Below are 15,088 nucleotides of genomic sequence, written 5' to 3' on the forward strand. Positions count from 1 at the left end.
ATGCTCCTGTTATAAATGCCACTGGTAGCTGGCTGTGTACTGCCATGCCACCTCTTGCACTAGAAGCACTCGAGAGTTGAAGGTGACTCAAGCAGCTGATCTTCAAGAAACATTAGAATGAATTTACAGCATTATATAAAAATCTTTCAAAGCGTAGCTTTGTGACCAGGCTTTACCTCCGTCACTGCACTCCCTTGCCTGCTGTGTGATGGTTGCATCTCCACAGGCCTTTAATAGCATCATTTCATTGCATTAGAGTTCCTTGGCTGACCCTTCAAGAGATATGTAAAGAACTTTTGGATTTACAAAAGGAAATAGAAGAACGTCCCCGCTTGTCTGTCTTTTCATCCTCCTTTGCATTTCCTCCACACTGTTCTTTTTACCTGACCTCCTCTGATTTCCACAGCCCAGTTTTAAAAGAGTGTTTTTCCTTCCTTTTGTTGCTGTGCATGTGGGGCTGGGGCCTCCTAATACTGCCATATCACTGCAACTTAGTTTTATTGTTCTTACTTCTAGAAAGCAGTACTAGATTTGATAGGCTCAAAACTATCCTTTTTCTGGGAATGGGAAGTCAGAAGCAGTAGGAGAAGCAGGTAGATATATCACAGGATGAGGGAAGAGACAGTAGGAATCATCTTCCTCAGCTTTTGAGTGTTCTTTGTGATAATGTCTAAGTGTTAGTGTTGTGAAGGAGGAGGAGCAAGCAGGTAAGGAGTAAGCAAGGGAATGGCAGTGGAAGGCTGCACAGCTTCCCTGGGAGTGGGATCCTGCCCAGCTCCAGTCCTCTAGAGAGGCTGGGCAGCACTGCTGTTCAACAAGGTTCTGTTATTATGCATACCAAGCAGCTCCAGAAGAGGAATTGCCTTCTGGAGACTCCAAAGTCTGCCCTGAGTGCACTGCTGACAGCAGTGTCAGGCCACCAGAATTCCTCTTTGGACTCCGAGTAACTGCACAAATGTTATTTTGACACAGCCACAGCCTGTGCCCAGTGCTTGGCATTTGAAAGCACTGACTTAGTGCTGCAGAAAGCCAAATCAAATAATCTGCTGGGGGGGTTTCACCCTTTGGTGGGGAATCTTACAGTATGGGCAGCCACTTGGAATTCCTTGTGTTTGACAGGTGTTTCAAGGTGACGTTATTTTATCACATAGGTCCTTGGCTTAACATTTGCAGCAGAAGAATTATTGGATGGGTTGTGTTCCAGCCTCAATAATTTACCATGGGATTTTCTTAGCATATATGTGTAGCTGTTGTAGAAGTCAGTATAGGGTTTACCTGAGGAAGCAGATTTTGCATGCTTTGGCAGTCAGATTGATTGAAACTGGAAGCTTTGACTGTGGGAGGACCCACTGGCTTTGGGCTCAGGCTTTCATATTTCAGGTGCAGAGAAAACCTTTTGTTTTACATGCACAGAGCCCACTTGCATTTTCCTCTATATGACAATACCAGTTTTCTGGCATAAAGTGAGACAGCAAATTGATTCCCCTGTGAAATCTTGTCACGTTGGTCAATACTTGCTTCAGTGCTGTCCCTTCCTCACCTGGAATCAAAACACTGAAGTCAGGCACATACTTTTACCACTTTATTTCAGGCTCCTACCTACAAAATGGGTAATTGTGTTTTACCATTTTCTATTTTACTATTTACTGTGTGCATTGTGAGGATTTAATACCTTCAGTGTTGTGAGGTGATGACATGCAGTAGTTGAAAAAATACATACCAGTGTACAGGAACAAGTGGGATTCCTTTTTCTTCTGCTCTATGGTGGGAGGCATGTTTTTTCATCATACTTGGTAGAAAGCTCATTCCAAAGCAACATACTGAGAACTGCCATCAAATATGATGTTGTCCTTATAGAAAAGTGTTTTCCTGTCTTTCATGGGTGTGGTTTTCTCCACTGGCAATTGTGTTGTGAAGCTGTGATGAAGACAATGCACCTGTATCATTTGTGCCATGAGGGAGAATGAGATGAGATCAAAGCTGGGATTCATTCTACAGCTTATTTTACCTACTCTGTGGTTAAAAAACAGGGGCTCATCTCCACTAGGACTGTATAATGGAATAACTAAGACACAAAGACAAAGCCCATGGTTTTTTTGGCAGTAAGGCCAAGGGAAAAGTTGAGATGATTAATTCTGAACTCCTGCTTTGCTTGTACTTCGCTGAGCATTACACATGCCAGAGCTATACAGGGCTGAGAGCACTTCTGTCAGCCCTGCAGTTTTGTATTTTGTGAGACTTGCATCCCTTTGCAACAATTTGTGTCTCTCACCTGGGAAAAGTGTTCAGCATCTCATTTGTCCATTCCATTAACGCTCATCATTCTTCCTTGTCTCCACAGCCTAATCACAGAACGTGCTTTCCACGCTCTCTTTCCCACTCTTCCTAGTTCTCAGCCCTTCCTGCAACTTTTGCTAGTTTGTGTGCTTTTTCCCTTCGGCTGTTACATTTTCATTATTGGTTTTGCATGGGAGTCATCTGGGCTTATACATTGAATAACCTCTGTGGTCACTTACTGATTACATACACTGGCTGAAGTAATTTATTCACTTTGTTTTGGTGGGAACATGTCCCTTGGGTCTTGTAACTGCTGTAATCACTTGACCTTAGGGACTGTTAAATGCTTTAAACACAGTTATTTTAAATTTATAATTGTTTTCATTAAAAATCTCTTGTAGTAACTGATTTTGCAGTAAACACACCATTATGTACTGAGGAAGAGTTGAGATGTTATTCTGTGCCCAATGGATTTCTCACTAAATGTTTCAACTTACTATTATTATCTCTGTTCATATTTTCCCCATCCATTCTCGTTCAGTCATACACATGAAATGAAATACAGAAATATCCAATTATAGCTCTTGTCTTCATAGTGCAATATTTCCTTTCCTGGGTGATGGGAAGTGATTGAATAACCCATAAGAACTGAAGAGAAAGCCAAGATAAATTCTGGCAGATAGATCTTTAATGAGTGTCGATATGTTTATTGTGCTCAATTAGTATGGGCCTGATTGTGCATATCCTTACTTGTGTGAATAATTTGCATCCAGTTTACTAATTTTTCTCAAACAGCCAGGTTTGTACTTTTTTGTTTGGAGGTTATATCTTAATGTGTTAATTTTTGGGTTATGTGTTTTTGTTTTTTTTTTATTTTTCCATGCAAGACTTCTATTACAAGGCATATTACTGCACAAACTAGACAAAATCCTGCAGTTGTACACACAAATAAATTCAGGAGGTGAAATTACTGCTGGTTACTGTCTGTGGAGCTGAGTGTTGAATTTAGCTAGGTTTTTCCTGAGTTGTTCTGGGATTTAGCAACTTAACTGTTTCATGGTTTTTTTTCTTTTAAGTCTTGCTTTTGTTTTTATTGTCTATATCTTTTAATTTCTGTGGGATAATGACTCCACAAACTTTGTGAATGGTTTAGTGGCCAAATACGTATGGGTTTGTACTGGAACAATATTTCTTTGCCTATAATATATGCTTGTCTTTAGTGTAAACATTGTTGACAGAGCTAAAAAAAAAAAATTCAGCTTTTTTTTTTTCTGCACTGTAGTTCCTCAATCATGTTGCTTAAAGTGAGAAGAAAAGAATGATTATACAATTTTAATGTGGAGGTTTTCTTATTACACACTGTATATATATAAAACTGTTGTCAATTATTTTAAAGTTCATTTTTGTGTGAGTGTTAGTTATGGAAAACAGCAGCATCAGCTTGGACTTGCTGGTTGTTTCATGGAATAGATGACCAAATGGAAATGTGGTGTTGCTCTCAGAAGTTGCTCTCAGACACTTGGTTCCAGTCTACACTTGAATTTATGCATTAGTGCCATAGAAATTTGAAATTTACTCACCACTATTAAGCCAGACACCTGCCAAAATAGCGTTTGATCTTGAAGGTAGTGTAATTTAATTTGAAAAAAAAAAAGAGCTGTACAGAATTAGTACAATAGTAAGATTAAGCTTTTTTCTTATCACTGCTTGAAAATGCGGGGTCACATTCCACTTTTATCCTTTCTCAATCTCTCTGGTCTGGCTTAGTTATTCCCTCGTTTTATCTGGCTTCATCTTCTCTCCAGGCATGTTTCATTTAGGGTTTTGTCTAAGTGTGTTCCTTTTGCTAATGTATACTGAGAACAGTTTCAGTGTGATGAAGTATTTGTTCTTGAGGCCTTTTGCTCCTTAAAAATATATTTTTGATGTGAATTATTTTGGCATCTGACTTTACACTTTTTTTTATTAAAAAAACAAACCAGTAAGCTCTAAATTTCTCCAAATTCAGAGGGGTATTAGCTCAGAGTGTTCTGGGCTAATTTAGAACCAGAAGCAAGGTTATGAATATTTTAAAGTAAAATTATGGCAAAAACCCCAAATCTCTTCCATTTTTATAAATTGATTTATTTCTGATTTTTTGTTTTTGCCATCTGGAGCATATTTTGAACTCTACATTGCTCTACTTGTTCTAGCTAGGACGAATAAGTGACTAAACATAAAATACCATTTTGATGAACAGAACTCTCAGCACTTGAAAAAAAAAAAATTGCATTCATTGCAAGTGAAAGAAAACGCTGAGGTAGCTTTAATCCTGTGAGCATGCATGAGTTTTGCACAGCTGTTCTGGGAGAGAGGGAGGCAACTCCTCGAAAAATCTATTAGTCTCATTTTGAAAACAACTGTGACTTGTGTGATGGCTCTGGGGAGGAGCTTCCTTAGGCTTTAGACACCGGAATGGGATGCAGATGTTTTCATAAGAGGTTGAGCTGAGCTGAGTGTGCTGAAGGCAGTTGGTGGAGTTGGCATTGTCCTGTCCTTCCCATACCATGTGATTTGCAAGATCCAGACCAAGTTGGCCGCTTGCTTATTATTTCTAGATGCTGAATACTATGAATTTGGAATGTGTTGATGCAGTTTCATTCAACCCCCCCTCAGATTTATAAGATGAAACCTGGAATCTTCAAAGTGTTTTGGTTCTGTGGGGTTTTTACTTATTTACTTCTCTGGGTTATGTATCTCATTTTGTCTTTACCATAAAGTCTTTAAAAACTTCTTCCTGCTTTATTTAGGTTTTATTGCAGTATTTTATTTAAGAATATTTGCCTTGCTTTTGTTCTAACTTGACCTGTGTTTAATGTCATGGTTAAATTCCCATTTGTACTTAGTTTTAAATTCCCACATGGCTTCACTGAATTAATCATCAGTGCTCAGGTTTTATCTGCATATACCTTTTTAAATATGCTATTACTAATTTTATTTTTTCTTCTCAGAGGAATACAAAAATAATTTGAATGTTACATTTTATTATATTTATAAAATAGTCGGAAAACACAACCATGTTGATTTTTAGTAATAGGCTGAATAGTTTTTCTTGATTTAGGAATCTACAGTGAAATATGACAAAAGTGGGAAAAAAGTGCAAAATTCTCCTTTTGTGCTGTGGTTATTATAGCTGCTTCTTCATATTTATCCTCTGCTCTGGATCAGATACTAAATGCTTTGTGGAAAACAGAATGCTATAACTTAAAAGGTAGAATAGAAGCAATTGGATAAAATGAGTGTCAAGGTAGTAAAATTTCCACTGACTAAAGTGGAATTTATGCCTGAGGAGCAGTGTAAATTCATTCATATCTGATCAGTGTTTTCTTGTTTTGCTCTTATTATTCCTGGCAATGCTTCATGAAGAGATTTCACAAAAATCTATTTTTGCTGTCTCTTAATGGCATATAGAGAAACAGATTTTTTTTAAACTGTATCACTCCTGGAGATAAAGTGTAAAATTCTCTTTACGAACTGCCATGGTCAGTCAAACCCAATATAAAGGTGTTATTTGACAGCCATTAGAAAACTTGGCTCAGGTGAAATGTGCTTTCCAAGAGAATGATGTTCTGGATTGAGTGGCTCTTCATATGCTTAAACCTAATATATTCATTTGGTAATTTTCAATGAAAGAAAGGAGCCAGTGAGCACTGGAAAGTATTGCACAATTCTTGAACGGATTTTCCGTCACAGTAATTGCTTGGTCACTTCTTGGATCTGCTTCCCTGGGCTGCTGATGTTGTCTTAGAAGGGGGAGGGGACGACTAGGTTTTTAATAACAAATCACAACCAAACCAAATTTATAAAATAACTAAGATAGTCCTTCCTTTCAATTCCCCCTTTCCTTCAAATCCAGTTTAAAACAGAAAAGAGGTTTATGGTGGTTGTATTGACCAGGCATGAAACAGCTGATGCCACTCAAATAGGAAGTTTTATAGACATTGTCATCAGCTTCTTCTTCCAGTATTGCTGCCACAGCCACGGATCACAATGAGAATGATTTCAGCAGAAAGCAGTCAGAGGATGGGCTCTTTGTATGCCATCAGTTTATTTTGTCACTTACAAATTTAATGTTGCATCAAAAATACCAAGTGCAAAAATACTTCTCTCCTAAATTTTCACACCACTCACACCCTATTAACAATATCTAATTAAAATAAGTCTTCCTGCTAGAGGAGCCTCACATTCCTGCCTAGAAAGAACAATGGCCGTGGCATGGAGAAGTTGCTTTGAGCAGAGAGAAAGCTTTGGGGCTGGGGAGAAAGCACTGCAGATTTTAGTATAATGTGTAGTGTTCGAAGAAATTTTATTTCATCATAAAGATTAGCAGGCTGTGTAATTCAATTTAAAGCTGGTTGGCAGTGTTCTGTCTATTACAAAGCCTTTTTCTTTTCTTTTTTTTTTTTTTAATAGCTGCTATTTTTTTTATGTTGTATGTGACTACAGAATCTGGTAGACAGCAGGAATGATCTTTGGGTTCTGCACCTCCCACCCCCTTCCTCTTTTCGGTTCTGCATGTTAGAAAATATGTGAGATTACCTTAAATTGAGCTACAAAACAGTGTATCAGTGAGATTACCTTAATTTGAGCTACAAAACAGTATGTCAGTGAAATAGCATCCTGTATTTTTTGGGCTTGTATAAAATGGTTATTTTTCTTGTGGCCAAACAGCCACTGAGAGTGAAGATCTGCTAAAAATGTTTGATTGAGGGGGTTGAATCAAGCTTAAAACTCAAATGTTAGCATTTATTCACACTGCTGTGGACATTACTGTGCTGTGGAAAAGCAACATGCAGCAATTTATAGTAATGCAAGACTGGCAGACCTTTATCTTACAGTAATTGCCTATACTAGGGGGTTAATAAATGTTCCAAGAATTACTGACTTCTTTTTTTGTTAAAGAAAAATAAATGGCTGCTTATTGCTGGCTATAACCAGCCTGCATAGCTTGTTAATTAACCCTCTGGTTGCAGTGGGCTGAGGCTGAGTATTTGAGCTTGGGCAAATTCTTTATCAGAAGGATGTGTCTTGGCACAAAAGGGCTGTGAAAGAAAGACCTGTGCAACTCCACTTCTCCCATCCACCCTCGTCGTGCCTGTTATAGGAGAGCTTGGGATCTTTACTGACTGTGTTTAGGGAGTGTATTGATTTTTGGGGATGGGCATTGTATTTGTGGGCACTCTGATACCACTGGTGGGGCGGAGAAGGGGAAGAGAAGCCCTTCTCCCAGAGCTAAAGGAACTTTGGCTTTCTTTGTCCTGCTTTGTCATCCGAGGCTGCCCACTCTGCTGCCTCGTCCTGTGACACCAGGCTGGTCTCAGCATTTGGCTGAGGGCTGGTTTGTGGTGGCCCTTCCACAGCTTTGGGAACGGAGTTTCTCAGGACTTGAGATGGCTTTGAGGCTCAGGTCACTTCAATGCCTCACTTCACTGAGCTGTTCTGGTCTCTTTTCTCATCCTGCACCCCAGCTGTGAGGTGACAGTCACCAAACCCTCACTGGCTATTGATGGTATGTTTAGTAGAGAAGGAACAAAGCAACACACCAGGGGACAGCAGTGCAAGGAGAGAGGCAAAAAGATGGAAAGCCAACACACAGGAGAACAAAATAACATCAAACTGGGGGTGGGATGGAGACTACAAAGGAAAGGAAGACAAATGAGAGCTCAGGGATGTAAAGTGCTGGAGATTCACCTGCTTTTTCCAGAGTTTCATTTCTTCTCAAGTTAATAATATTAAGGAATGAGAGCTCAGGAACACTCTGTACTTTGAATTTCCTGTAATTGTTGGTAAGTGAACCATAAAGACCTCAGAATTATGTACATCTTTTCTAATGAACCAGAAGCTTTCATATTACAGGCCAGGCTGGGTATCAGAGTGCAATAGCTCCTTCTCTCTTGAATGTTGCCATTAAAATTTTTTTGGTGTAAGCAGCCAACACAGAGTTTTAGTTTAAAACAGAGCTGCAAATGATAAAAGATTACCCGCACGTCCTCACCTTTCCCTGAGCTGCTCTCCCCCATCCGTTACTCTGAAGGCTCCACGCTCCCTAAGCAGCATTTGGCATTTGCCTTCACTGCTGAGAGATGAGCAGAAAAGCTGCAAGGCAGACATGAAGTTTGCTGCAGTTTTGTGCTGGAGATGTCTCCTGTGCGTGGTGGGGAAGGAATTCATTCCTTCCGTTCTCCTCTGTCCCTCCTGCAAGTTCCAGCGGCCTCTGGGAATAAAATAATGCAGCTGTAGCCATACTTGTGGTCCTGAGAGTAAAGGTCCTGGACTGACATCCCCTCATAAACCCCAGTGAGAAGTAATTCACAGACCAGCACTGCAGGGAAAGCCACTCACCATTTGCTGTCTTGTAAATTATAATCCTGTGCCATTAGCTGGAGTGGGAAAGGAGGGGAGAGATTGCCTGAGCGAGACTGGCTGATCTGGGCTGCACTGGGACAGAGAGAAGGAAGAGCCACTGCTCTGGTGACTGACAGCTCTGGTTATCCATGCTAAAATGGGTCTGGCATTTGAGTGAGTTACTAGAGTGTGTACAGTTATAGTGGAAGCAATACAGCCATTCATAAACAACTGCTTCCGTGAAGCCAGCTGTAAAAACAATGATGCTTGCCTGGGAGGTGAGAGGGCAAAACCTTAGCAGAAAGGAGTATAAATAAGGAATAAATTGTTACCTTTGTCTAAGTGACTGAAATAGCTGTTCTCTGAAGGCTTTGTCTTAATGACCAGCTCTGATTAACTGGAGTTGTCACTTTATTCAGCAAAACTTAAAGTCTGCATATCATGCCTTTTTACAGCAGGTTTCTCATTCCAGTTTTGTTTTAAAGTCTAGAAATGGTGCCTAAAATGAATAAGTCAACAAGAGACTCCGCTCTGCAGAAAGCACACTAGATGCTTGCTCCAGCAATTAATGGTAGCATTTAATTACAGACAAATTAGGAGGTATTTCAGCACATATTTTTCTCCACTGAAATACAAAGATTTGGATTTTTAAAAAGCCTCAATCTGAACTTGAGCTGTCTGTTGTGAAGTCCTGGGGTGCTGTAACATAAATAATTTGGTAACTGAAATTCTGCAAAGCCAGTAGAAGAGAGGAGGTGGCAAGAACCAGGAGGAGGGGTGAGAGAAATCACTGGCACCAATGTCCATAGTTATCACTCTAAACCTTGATCAGGCTTAAAGCTTCCTTCTCTCTCTTCTTTTTAATGTTTGGGGTTACTACATGTGCTTAAGAAGGTATCTGAGGCTGTGTGCCCTTCTGCTCAGGCAATTCTAGATGGCCAGGAGAAAACCCTGCACAAGAGGAATTCAGTTCCTTGTAATAACATGATACAGCTGGAGTGATTTGGTTGTCTCTTTTAGTAGCTAAGAAACCTCTCTGTGAGCTGAGTTATTAAAAGGAATTTCCTTACAGGGCTCAGGAGAATCTTGGTATCCAAGTTCGTCTTGAAAGACTATAATGGAATGTTTAGTTTTATTTAGAACAATAAATTTAAACATGGGATTCAGAAAATAATACTGGAGGTTCTGAAAGACCTGCCTGAATATTTTAGTTGACTGTAATTTCTGTTGGTGTTCTCTGTGCACTTTCTCTTTTTGTTTTATCCTCCATAAACATTTCAGAAGAGAACTGTGGAGGTGGTTCTGAAACACAGCACGTAGTGCTGTCAAATGGATATTGGACTCTGGAAGTGGAGTTTGGTTCAGATTTTAAATTTCTCCTCTTCCAACTTAGAAAAGGAAGAAACAATTCCCAACAAACATCAGCACTGGCACCTGAAAATATGTTTAAAAACACCTTTGAATATCAAACTTGCTTCTTATACTTTAATGTTTACAAGTAAAAGCAAAAACCATGATCACAAGGTAAAATTTCAAAAGCAGCTAATTGCTTTAGCACGCTGGAGAATGTTACATTCGCAGAGTTCTTAAAAAGCTGTAGTCCTGCTTTTAGGCAGCAGTTCATGCTTTTAAAACCTTTGGGATATTTAAAAAGCATTTTATCTTATTTCTCTTTTTCCTTTCAGTTTATTTTCCTTGTGATTATTCTTGCTATCCCTGCTTATTTTCCCTCTTGTTATGGAAATTTATCCATGTTACATTAGTATTGATAGTTGGTTAATTATGAGCCTCAGTAGGGTTTGTAGTTTACCAACAATATACTCAAAAATCATAGTTTTAAAGGAAGGTTTTCAGTTAGATGTATAAAATCAAGAAGTTATGTAAAATATAATGTATCATAGAAGGAAAATAGTTTTTGTAAGTTTCTCGTTTATGTATTTTGAGATATTTTTTTTTTTGTTCATCAGAAATGCTCTGAATTCCTTCCTGAGATAGAGAAAAAAGGAGACAGTCGGAGAGATGATTTTTCAGAAATGCTGACTGGGCTCTACCAGGTTGTGAGACAGAGGAAGGTGTGTGCCTACTGCTTTGTGCATTTGTAAGCCTCAGAGACTTTCATTTAAAAATGAGAAAACAAATAATGGGAACAAGTTCAAAGATGAGAGAAACAGGAAAATGTGTTGGTGATTACTATATGTCTTTCCTGGCTGGTGTATTTATTTGTTCATATTAAGATAGGTGGATAGATGTGGGAAGAATCCTGATAGAGGTGTGTTTGTCAGTCCTGTGGACAGAAGAGGGAGGTCTGCTGCTCATATAAAGGTCTCTGTCAATAAGGTAGAAGAATTTGGGGCAGAATCTAGATCTGGGTCCTTCATTAATACTTCTTATTTCCTTCAGTAAGTAGTGAAAAATTCATATCAAGATTTTTTTCTCTTAAATAAAGATTTTGCTTTGCCTGAAACATCTTGTCCTTAGCAGTCCCTGGCCTTTTGCTGTGTGAAAATACATGAAAATACCAAGACATTGTCTGTGATAATTATGATTAGCTTAATTACTTTCTGTATAATTGTTTCTCAAGATGACCTCCTTTTTGATGGCTTTTATTCATTTATTTTAAGGGGGAAAAAAGACTTAATTGGAATTGTAAATTACAGAGACAAAGGGTATGTTATGGGAAGTAGGTCCAGATCTGTCTGTGTCAGGCAGTGGCTGTTGGGTTTTCTATTCCTAAGATTCATGGAGAAAAATAATTTAAACTGATACAGTATGTGTGTGCCCAAGGTAATATCAACAACCAATATATTATTTCAAAATCTGGTGAATTCCTTTATGGAGGATTAGTTTATATAGTGTGGGGGACTCTGAAAAGAAAATAGAATTGTGTATTGATGCCTTTAGAAATATTATTTGAGGGCAATAAAATGTTCCCTGAAATTCCCTCCTGAGTGGAGGAAATGGAGTTTGTTTGCAGTAATTGCATTTTCCAGCATTTGCTTTCGCGCTTTCCAATATGAGTTAAGCCAATTGGAACCTGTGATTTTGTTTTGCTTATTGGCAAAAGTACCATGTAAATTGATCTGTGATGCATTTATAGAGAATGCTTTGAAAATTCTGAAATGGAGATGGCTTTCTCTTATTAGATTTAGATAGTATCAGGGTTCATTTTTATATTTTAGCCTAATGTAATAGTAACCAAAAATGTTCCTTTTCAATTTAGTCTAAATTAAGTTCAAGGAGAACATTTCGACTTAGCCCCACTGGCACTGTGAAGGCAGAGTTTATGTTCTCAACCTTGGTATTTGAAGTTCAAGATTGGGAGCCATTTGAAACCACACAGTGTGCTGAAATTGGTGTAAAACTTTTCAGCCCTGGCACATTAAAGTCTTGATTGCAAGAGAATAGATGAAGTTCTGTTAGGTAAAACAGAACATGTTTCTCTATATTTACAGTATAAGTGCACTACAGACCCTAAACTACAGGGGGTTAGATGCAAATGTCCCTATAAATGTAAATATGGGGTTTAGAGGAACACCCTTCAGCTCTGCCAGACAAAAGATGTTCTTGCCTGAAAATCTCATATTATTTTTTAAAGTGAACACCAGTTCCCTTAAAGGATCTCTTTGAAAGGGCTCACAGCACCAGCACAGCCATGGTAGTCCTGTAGGTATGGCTTTGCTGTGGGAGAGAGGACAGTAGCAGGAGCTACCATTAATGCAAGATGCACTTCTAAAAATGAAGGGGACAAACAAGGCTATTGCAAATTCCAGGGAGGGTGGGGTTCTCAGAATTTGCTGAATTTAAAGGGAAACTTCACAGCTGTCAGCTCTTTTGATTTTAGGTTAGGTGATTTCTTTTTTTTTTTCTTCTTGAAAGCTTCATCTTTTAGGTTGCATAATTAAAAGCCTGAAAAGAAAGCCTTTCCAGGGACTAGCAAGCAATCTGTGCTGCTTGTGTTTCAGATTTCGTAATTTTAAAGTCAATTTGGGGGACTTTTTACACCTAAAGTTGGCAGTGCTGTGAGCTGCAAAATCTGGAGGTTTTTTTTTGGTTTGTTTTTGAGGTTAGACTAAATGAAACCCTTCAGATTCTGTTTAAAAACAAAGAAATCTCACGTATTAATTGTTAAAACTTTAGTGAAGCTTTCCACGTTTCAAGAAAAAAATGTTTCAATAACAATAGCTCGGTGAAATTCGAAAACAACCTGGAGATCAAAACCCAGCACAAGTTACGTCAGAATAATCCTTAAGGAAGCTGTGGAACACTGAAGTGAAACAAAAGCTTGTCACTTATGTCATGCTGCATTTTCCCTTTTAGCAGACAGGAGAAGGATATTAATCACAAACAGTTACATTAGAATAATGTTATGGTTGAGACATAAATACATAAAAGCAAGGAATTGTTACCCATGTCAGAGCGTCGTTCAGTCAGACCCGTAGCCCAGTGGGTCCTGCAGGGTTCGTGCTGCACGTGGCGATGTTTTGGCCCAGCGTTGTGCAAAATTTACTACATTTACCTACAGAAGAGAGAATGAGTGGAAACCCTTGGTATTGGGTACCCCTGATGCTGCAGCATCAGACTCCTCTGAAGTGCCCGTGCAGGTGAAGCAGCACCTGCGCCCGAGGGCCCCGGGAGAGGAGCCCGTTCCCTGCAGCACCGAGGCGGCGTTCGCTCAGTCCTTCCTTGCTTTCATGGGTTTATGGCTCGACCCTGGCGTTATTGTAACGTAGTTTTTTGTGTTTAATGTTTCTCAGACTTGGTTTTCCATTGCCAGCATGGAAGAAATCCTAATGCATGAGTTTCAGAGGAGAAGGTAGCAGACTCTGAACCTGCTGTGTGGCTCGATCCGCAAGTGTGAGTATTAACGCTGGAGCTGTCAGGCCTTGTGAAAATTAATGAAGCCTGACGGTTACAGAGGGAAAGGTCAGAGGCAGAGCTTGCACTTACCTAACATTTCTGTTTTGTTGCGTCTAACAGCGTTTTCAACAAAGGGGAGCTTTAATGTACAAGCTTCAGATTTATCACAGGAATTTGAGGGTCTCAGCCTTTGCTTCTCCCTGTGCTGTGGTCTGATGTTTTCTTTGCATAAAGGCAAAACAGTTAAATTTTCATTCATCTTCTCCTCTTGCTGTGTTGCTTATGTGTGTTTTGCCTTTATTTCTACTTCTCCAAAATTTCATTTTGGAGGGGGAAAAAAAAAAGGCATCTGAACTGATGGTGGAGTACTTTCCACTTGGAAGATTTTGAGAGATCTTGTACTTCAGTCCTTTGTACTATTTTAGAAACATGTTCTGGTTTTGTGCATGTTCTGTCTTTTATTTGCCTGCTTTTTTTTGTTTCTAATTGTTTCATTGTGTAGGTTTCTACAGACAGAGAGCTAAAATGCTTAGAAATTCATGGGTTACATTTTCAGCCAGTATGTTGGTTGACATCAGTTTTAGCTGTTCCGTCGAGGACTTTTTGTGAGGGCTGATTTGATTAAAACAGCCAGCATACTTTCACAGTTGTTGGTCAGTCTCATCCTAGAAGAGATGTCGAGTTTTTTCCTACCCAGTTTTAGATCTTGGTATTTAGACTGGATTGTTGGTGAGATAAGTCCAGCTTATTATGTGAAAGCTTGACTCTGTGCAACTGTACTTACACAGTCTAAGTCATTTACTGCTGCCATGGGAGAAATCAGAGCTTTGAGATATTCTGTTTTCTTTTTGAAAAGGAGCTTCTGTGTGTTGTGACTATGCTGGGAAGAGAGAGTAACCATGGCCCTGAGATGCTATGGGCTTTCCATGAGAATTCTCTGTGTGAAGAAGAGTTACAGAGCTGCTGACCAGTGTCAGGCTGGGCCCATCGGTAGGCAGCTGGGCTGGACAACTGCTGCCAGCCTGTGCTCCTGTGGGGACTGGAATTCCATGGGAACAATGCCAAATGTACTCCTTCAAGTGTTTATCCCTGGGCATGTATGGTGTTGGTTATAGGGTGAATGCTCCATGACCAGTTGTGCACTGTTGAAGCATATATGATACACCATAAACTTGAGATGATTCACCAGCACACACATCTTTTATACAGATTTCTCTCTTTTTGAAGGGGCTAGGATTTGTACTTCAAGCTTTCTCAGCCTGTTTCTCAGCATATGGCCAAAGGGTTTATGAGGCTATGAAATGGGCATGAAAAAGGCTTCGTGTTTCATGGAAGTGTTGTGTGGTTTGAATAGTTAATGCATGCATATGCATATTCAGAGCTTCACATCAAAAGCACTTGCATATCATTTGTGTGTAAATACAGGTTTCTACCGCTATATAGACAGCTAGTATCACATTATTTCATATTCCTCTACTTCCCTGTGGGGTTTGCAGGTAACAGTAGTCAAAAAATAATGTGATTTTCTATTTTTATAGGGACTCAGCAGTTAACGTTCGCTGCCAGTCAG

General features: G+C 39.3%; 1 protein-coding gene across 2 annotated transcripts in view; it reads left to right on the top strand.

Moving 5' to 3' along the window:
- MPPED2 (metallophosphoesterase domain containing 2) overlaps positions 1-15,088 on the top strand; it is a 127,870-nt gene that overhangs the window by 60,853 nt on the left and 51,929 nt on the right. The gene's annotated exons all lie outside the window — the stretch shown is intronic.

This window comes from Lepidothrix coronata, unplaced genomic scaffold (assembly GCF_001604755.1).
Source record: "Lepidothrix coronata isolate B3197 unplaced genomic scaffold, Lepidothrix_coronata-1.0 Scaffold133, whole genome shotgun sequence".
Lineage (NCBI taxonomy): Eukaryota > Metazoa > Chordata > Aves > Passeriformes > Pipridae > Lepidothrix > Lepidothrix coronata.